We start from the raw sequence: 8,470 nt of genomic DNA, 5'->3' as shown, positions 1-8,470 counted from the left end.
CAGGCAGAGCTTATAGTGCATGGCAATTTTCCAACTCCAGTTTTGTATGTTTACCCTTGAGGAATAGTATTTTTAAGCAAAAAGTCATTAATTTTAATGCAGATCAATTAAATTTTTCCTCAATGATTATTGTTTTTATGTCTTGTCTGGGCAATTTCTCTATGAGTCTTAAGTCAATCTGTAAAGGACTATGTATAGGTAGGGCTCAGGTTTCTTTTTGTCCACTTGTATAACTATTAGATTCAGCTCTAGATTGATTGTCTTGTGGTTGCCAATGCAAAGGAGAATACTAATAATTGTAAATATTCACATGTATGATTATAATTTTAGAAAAGAAATCATCACACAGACAATTAGGCACGATTTCTCAGTATTATGGACAGGATAAATATATAGTAATATGGTTTGAATATGCTTTGTCCTCAATAAAAACCAAGTTAAAGTGTAATTTCATAGAGCAGTGGTGTTTGGGGATGGGGCCTTTAAGTCATGAAAAATGATCAGTGCCTTTCTCCTGGGACTGAACCTAAATAAAAGAGTGAATTCTGGGCCCTTGGAGAGTTATTTTTAAGAAAGTACATTGTTATGAAGGATGCCACCCCTGTCCTCCAACATTCTGCACTGAAAGATTTCTCCTTCTGCTTCTCTGCTATGAGCATATTTATCACGAAACACACCAGAAACTGAGGCACCATGACCTAGAACTTACCTGTTTTCAGAACTGTAAGGTAGGTAAATCTTTTCTTTATAATTTACTCAGTTGCAAATTTTGTGTGAAAACAACAGAAAACGGACCAAGATGAGTAAATTAAAGTTAGATAAAAAAGAAGGGAGAAAATTATGTTCTTACAACCATTGAGTCTTTATGGTTATGCTTGTTTGATTAGAGAAAAAGACATGTTCTCTTAGGTTGAATTTTAACTTTATTAAATCATACTTTATCTATTCTTTCATTTGTGACAGTTCAGGAATAAAGTAAAACCAGAAAGTATATTCTGTTTCATGTACCATAGGCAATTATATTTCTCAAATGAATAAATTTTTAAAAAACATAAATTTTAGGAATATATGGGCTTTTAATATTATCACCATAATTAATAACACATTAAATAGGTTTTCACAAGATTAGAAGGAATGTAAAGTTAACAAAATGCAACCTGTTTGTCATGTTTGATAAGACCCAAGGTGGAGGGCTTCCTTAGATGTTGAATTTCCCATACATTGGGGCATAGTCCTTATCTATGTCTGGTCAGAAGTGACTACAGCAGAAAACAAGCTAAAGATAGGGAGAAAAGGTACAGGAATGAATCCTGTATATCAGCAAATTTGAGCAACATTAATAAAGCTCACAGTTCTAACTTCATAACCCAGAAATACTCCTATTTGGCTAATGGGCCTTGGTACATATTGAAGTACAATTGGGGAGGTGGTAAAGAGAGTGCAATAGAAACCTTCCTTAACACATCCAAGAAGTAAGAGCCCCTCCAACTCATCCATCTTGTAATTTCTGTTCTTTTTCCAATAATCATTACATACTCCAAAAGCCCAGTTCCAAGAGTTGCCCAGTTTCAAGGGTCTCCCACTTCGCCTCCCAGTAATATCTGCCAATGGTAAAAGTCTGAGTACCCCACGCAAGAAAGCATTCTGATGTTAGGCTGATCTAGGAGGCACCTTGTGGATCACATCCAACATTCATGCTTCTCAACTCTCTTTACAGGAAGACGTGGCAGTTGGCTCTTTCAGGACACAGAGTAATAGCAACTGTAAGAAAAATATTGCAGACATGAATGTAAAAAATAAGAAGTTAAAGTCTTTAAAAAAAGTCTTCCTGTGAAGAAATGATATTACTGAGAAATGTGATATTGTAACAGCAACAATGATTTTGGATGTAAAAATCTAATAAATTATGGGCATGAATAGTAATTCTACAGAACAAATAAATTGCTTACCACAGACTCATAAATTTGTTGACAATGTGAAAAATCAAATATTGAGTAGAATATGAAACCAATATCTTTTAATTTTATTTTTGTTTCAAAATAGCTACAGAGAGGATGTCCTAAACTCTCTGGAGACATAAAAAATAAGTATCAGAAAAATATTCCTATTTCAAAAAAAAAGGTGTCATTCTTTGGATGAGAGGTGAAGATTTTCTCTCTTGTAAGCTTTTATAAGCAACTGTATAAAAATCTATTTATATATTTTAGAAAGTATCACTTTATGAAATTAATTCTTTTTCATTTCCTAAATATTCAAATATATTGTACATGCTGCTGGAATCCACTTAAATCCTTTCTGTTATTCCTCAAATCTTGTAATTTTAGAAAGAATAATTTAATATTTATTTATGCAAATCTTTTCACTATCCCTAAGTTTTCTGCATGTTCTGCACTGCCCTGAATTTATGAGATTTAACCTGTAGCTTTTTATATTGAGCAAACTGAAATCATTTTTATTTTTATTTTCCTTTCTTGGTGATAAAGTTGATTTATTTTCTCAGATTTTCTATAGCTATTCAAAATTTTATGTCATATAAATCATATATACCCATGGTACAAACAACATAAAGTACTATTCAACTATTTACCCCCCAAAGCTTCTCCTAACAATTCAAATTTAGCAGAGTAAGGTGGCTTATGTCTGAAATCCCAGAAGACTGGGATAAGCAGATGAAAAGTTCAATGCCAGCTTGGGCAAATTCATGAGACTCTGTTACAAAAAATACTGGGGGCTGCATATCTGGCTAACTGGTAGGGTGCTTGCCTAATATGTGGGAGGCCCCAAGTTAAAATGCCAGGGCCATTTTTTTAAAATACTGAACATACTGAAATACTGCATAAATTTGTTTGTGAAATTGAATAATGAAACTTAAATCTGAGTATAGCTCTGTTTATTAAAATTACAATTTTTATATTGCTTGTTTTATATATACCTCAGGACATATGAGCCTGGATTATATTTATGTAGTTTTTTTTTTATTTTTCACTATTTATACTGTAAATTTGACTATAGATACATACTCAAGGATTTGCAGTCATATTATTTATTTATAAAAATAAGTAAGATATTTAATAAAAGGGAAATACCACCCATGTGGTCCTAAGAACAAATAATACATATGAGAATACTGACAAAGCGCTTATGTTTACCTTGAAAGCAATTGAGCTGTGGATTAATCCAGTGATGGGCCCTGCACTGAGTTCTGGATTCAGAGGCTGGGCTATATACAGCTGCATAGATTCAATCCTGCAATAAGGAAGATGCAGTGAACATATGTAAAGTCAGAAAATCATGACTTTTCTTGATATGACCCTTTATAAGAATTCTAGCAACACACAGGTGTGGAAATACAGAAATCATCACTTTGTGAAATTAATTCTTATTCACAGTTCCTAAATATTTAAATATATTTTAAATGCTGTTGAAATCCATTTTAATCCTTTCTGTTACTCCTCAAATTCTGTAAATATGCTTAGTTTTCTGTTCACTTGCATATATATAAGAGTAAAAATCTGGTGTCCATTTCCAGTCTGCACTGAAATCTCCCTATCTGCAGTCAAAAGCTTCTCTAAGAACTAGAACTGGCTATTGCCTCCTTCACAGGGAGACTGTCAGAAGAATTCTAGGCAGTGATATCTGGTTTCTGGAGATGAGCTAGCCTGGAGGACCCACAGAGTTCTAATGCTTTAAGTTTATTTCAACTATCATTTTAAACTGTCAACTTATACATACAAAATTAACAAATCTCTAGAGGTTTCACACATTGGAGCACTCTACCTCTCCTGTTAGCCTGTGTTCCCACTATTAGCTCTGTGAGGTGTTTGACTTCATCAACCTTGTGTACACTTAGTATTTCTCCTTCATCTGCATAGGCTTTCCAGAACTGGAAAGAAAACGAGGAATGGAAGGATTTTGAAATAATTTCTCTTTTGCAACATTTTTATTGAAGGTACTCCTAAAATTACTGAGAATGAGAACTAAGAGAGATGTCAAATAGGTGGGGGAAGAAAAAAGCAGATCAATTACAAGAGGGACTGAGTATTCCAATGAATCATGCGCTGTAATAGTCCTGACAAGTACTGTAAAAACTGCAAAAGGATCTGTTGGGAGGCATGTAAACATTCACCTGTACATTGTGTCTCCAATGACCTGGGAAAAGAAAAATAAAAATTCGGAGTGATTTTTACAAGATCCCTCTACCATTAAGTACAGTGTAAGATTTTTGAATCAGCTCCAGAAGCTACTAGTTCCCAAGAAGTTCTGTCTTCCATCCTAGGGTGCATTTCCAACTTCTTTTCTACTCAATAGAACGCAGTCCACTATAGAATCCTGGTAAAGTGTGGTTCTGCAATATTCTGTGTGTGTGGGAGGGGATGATGCTGTGGAGTCTGGGTTCTGCTGCAACCATAAATAAATCCCAGCAATTGTCTAAAGACCCTGTGTCTCAGGGGAGCAGACACAAAGCAGTAGCAATAAGGTCAATATTCCTGAATCACCCCATCTTGTTATGTCTGTGAATTAACAAGAATACCCATGTGCAGCTTACTACTTGGTGAATTTCTAAAAGTCCCAAATATGTTGTTGATTTTCAGAAGGGGACTATCCATTAATCATTTCATACATTTTTGTTACTTACAGATAACATAGGAGGGATCCTTGTTTTTAGAATTTCTTGGAAGAAGTGACCTCTTAGCAAAGTAATCACAGTTGTGGAGAAATATGTTTGTACAACCAAACTTGAAGCAACAAGGGAAGTGGATTTCAGTTGTGAAATGAAATAGCTATACATGCCTGTCCTATATCCCCATGTATCAGTAGTTACCTGGAGTGACTCCACATCTTGTCTGCGGCATATTTCCTTCAGGTCGTCTTGAGATCTCTGTCATATGAATCATTCTGGTTTTACTCTCTTTGAGCTGCTCAAAAATGTCTTTCCTCTCTTTCTGCATCCTGTCTGAATGATGCCATTCTTCCTCATAGTAAAATGGAGGCATCTTCCCATATTCAACTCTGATTGCTTCTCTTCTTAAATTTATGTAGTTCTGCAGTAAAATTAAATTCATCAAAATATGAACCTATCCCTCTGAATCCTGTTGAAACTCCCTAATTCTAGGACTTCACTTTCCTATGTTTATATATCAATATACCACCATTGGAATTCCACATCATGTACTATCAAAAGAATGGGATTCCAATTAGAATAAGTTATAATATAAGTATGAATAATAGGTCAAAGTGTATTCTACTGTCATGTGTATTTTAAAAGGACAAACAAAAAATAAAATAAACTCCCAGATTCTTATTTGTATTATTAACAATCATATTTAAGCCTTCATCTTGTCAAACTTTCAGAATCCACAAATTTTTATTCCTTTCCTTTTTACAAATACTCATGGCTCGTTTCTTTCTTTCTAATTAATTTGCTGAGGCTAGACTCAAACTTGTAATCTTTCTGCCTTAGCCTCCCAATCAGCTGAGATTACAAGACTGCACTACCATGTCCTTTTCTCTGCATCAACAGTTTTAATCAACAGGTTACATTCACTTAATTCATGATAAAGAGTTTTCTAAAACAATCCACACACACACACAAAAAAATTGTTTTATCCTTTCCAACCCATATGTGAGGAAACATAACCCATTTAATACTTAAGGACTTTAGACTACAATGAATACATTGAAATCCATTCACTCTTCTTGAGTTTAAGCCAAGTCACTTAAACCTACATACTGTAACTTCAGAGTACAATAGTCATCTCCAAGCACTTCACCCAGCTAACTGTAATACTGAAGTGTCATTTAGCACCTGATCTTATTATCTCTCTGAGACCATTTTCTTAAATTCTCTTCAAAAGTCATTCCAATCTATGACATCAACTTCACCATAACTTCACTAACCTCCCTCCCAATATACCAGTGCAATTATTTATTATGTGCTTCTCTCTGGGTTGACATTCTATGGCTATGTTCCTCTTCAGAATTTAATCTTAAAGTATTTTTTGAGTTAAAAATTTTGCCACCAACTATTTAAAATTTAAACCTAATTTGCAGTCTGTGCTCTTTTACTCATTTTCACCTTTCCTGCTTAATTAGTCTAAAAAATGTTATTGTGCTCTAATATATCAAGAATTTCACTTATTTACATAAGTAAATGGTCATTTTCCTTTCTGATTGGTATCTTAACCTTTCCAATAAGAGATTTTTGCAGCCTTGTTTTCTGCATGTTATATAGCTTATTATTTGTAATAGAGTTATCATGAAACAATTTTTAATTAATTTTAATTTAAATTATAAGATACTCAGGATAAACATCCACAAAGAAAATTAGTTATTTAAAAATTATTCTCAAATTTGTAATCTTCTACTCAAACACAAAGCTGCTTCACTAATCATATTTCCCCTCCATACTTTATATAATGCTGTTAAATATTAATTCTTTGGAGTAATTTCAGACTGTTCTTATATTTGAACCATTTATCCCTCTCTCTGAAATTTTGCACCCATTTATTACCACTTATTTTTCACTAGCAGTCAGCTTAATCTGCTTTGGAAGCTACATTTGAATTTTCAGCAACTACCAAATGCCACTTTTGCCTGCCATTTACATCATCCCAGAACATATGACATTTTGAAATGGCCTAGTTTTTTATACCTGTTGTGTAAGTACTAAGTGTACCTTTACATGTAGTAAAGCAGAGTGATTTTGATAATATCTGTGTCTCAAATAGAAACCCTATCTAAGGGCCACACTGGTATAAGTAGAAACTGAGGAAATACTTTTACTATTGACTCCTCCCCTTTCTTGTTCAATCCTAGAGAATACTAGAGTTTCAGATCTATTTCCTACTTTAAATATTGCATATATGACCCCTAAGTTTATGTTGAAGGCAGAAATATAGCACTAACCTCCCATGAGTCCATAGTCAATATCTCCATGGCCAGGTTTCTGTGACTTTCACAATATTTTTTCCCATAAACATTGCATTTTCTTCAGCAGATTCCTCTGTACAAGAACCATAAGTTAGAGAAGCAGCAAAAAAATAGTGTAACATTCAGACCTTCACATAGGGAAGAAATCAGAAATGAGAGATAAATTAACCTCAGTGAAAATAATAGGGTCATTATGTTTTCTTTGTTCCTTTCAGATGTTTGTCAAATATGGGAAGCCTGAGAGTTGGAACCCAGAAGGCATTCCGAATGGGAAACATAGAGTCATCTGTTCCCCCAAGAAAACAGACCCATGTTGATTTCTTTGATTTTTTAAGAATGGATCTTCAGAGGAATCACTTTCCCTGTGCTCCTCAGCAGCACTTTCGATTGGCCATGTGTGTGAGCTTCATGCTCCTGGGATTTAGAGCAGAGCAAACAGAGAAAGTTCTTGTCTTCTTCACAGAAAATCTTCTTCATCTCCTTATGAGTCTCACGCATGTGTTACTCCAAGCTCAGAAATTGCCAAAGACTGTTTTTTTTTTTTCCTGGTCAGGGCTGCCAGTTTCTTCACACAAACATTTGTTTTAAAGTCTCTGTTCTGTACCATCTGCTTGCATACAGAGAAGGTAACAAGAACTGAAAGATCATGCCAGCCAAGGTAGATACAGGGCCTACAAAAGCTGTGCCCACAGGCTAAGGTGACTGGATCTATAAAGTACTTCATGCAGATAGGGCAGATGATTTACTTCTGGCAGGCTTGCTTGATTCTGGAATCCATATTTTTGAAGAAGAAGAAGAAGAAGAAGAAGAAGAAGAAGAAGAAGAAGAAGAAGAAGAAGAAGAAGCAACATGTTATTTCTGAGTCTGATTAGGCAAAATGGTTCTTCAGACCCATACCTGGGGAGTAATAACTACATTTTAATTTTCTTAAAAAATGGTCATTAAAGTAGTACAAACTCTATTCTATAACACAAAAGAACTGATGCACAAGGAGAGCCTTCAGCTTTATGTCAGGCATAATTCTGACTAGATAACTCATATTCCTGCCATACTGAGTTTCTGCTCCCACCAGAATAGAAATTTGAATATTAATCATCTGGCTGTGGGTGTAGGACTTGTGTCATAAGGGGCCTACAAACAATTATAATTGTTTCCATTCATCTTTTCAATAAAAGGAAAATGAAAGCATGTTTATTGAGGAAAGTCTACTTGGGCCAATGAAGTATGAGAAGTTCACTAGAAAGAGACCAGCTCTTTAAAAGTAAAACTCACAAAATCAAATATATATATATATATATATATATATATATATATATATATATATATATATATATATATATATATATATATATATATATATATATATATTTGAAACCAATAGGAAGTATAATTATAAAACGGTATTTTTTTAGGTCGACCAGAAGTTGGGTGTTCCACAAAGGATGCCTGCAGGCTGGAGAGTTGGAAGAACAAGTAGCTGTACAGTTCAAGAGGCTTAAGCTTCAAAACAAGAGGGATCAATTCCAAGTCAAAGACTGCA

General features: G+C 34.2%; 1 pseudogene; it reads right to left on the bottom strand.

Moving 5' to 3' along the window:
• Positions 1 to 1,249: 1,249 nt before the first annotated feature.
• On the bottom strand, positions 1,250 to 7,708 carry LOC143380525 (tripartite motif-containing protein 51-like; annotated as a pseudogene).
• Positions 7,709 to 8,470: the final 762 nt, after the last annotated feature.

This window comes from Callospermophilus lateralis, chromosome 14 (genome assembly GCF_048772815.1).
Source record: "Callospermophilus lateralis isolate mCalLat2 chromosome 14, mCalLat2.hap1, whole genome shotgun sequence".
Lineage (NCBI taxonomy): Eukaryota > Metazoa > Chordata > Mammalia > Rodentia > Sciuridae > Callospermophilus > Callospermophilus lateralis.
Note: the sequence above shows the minus strand (reverse complement) of the source record. Positions and strands in the feature narration are given on the sequence as shown.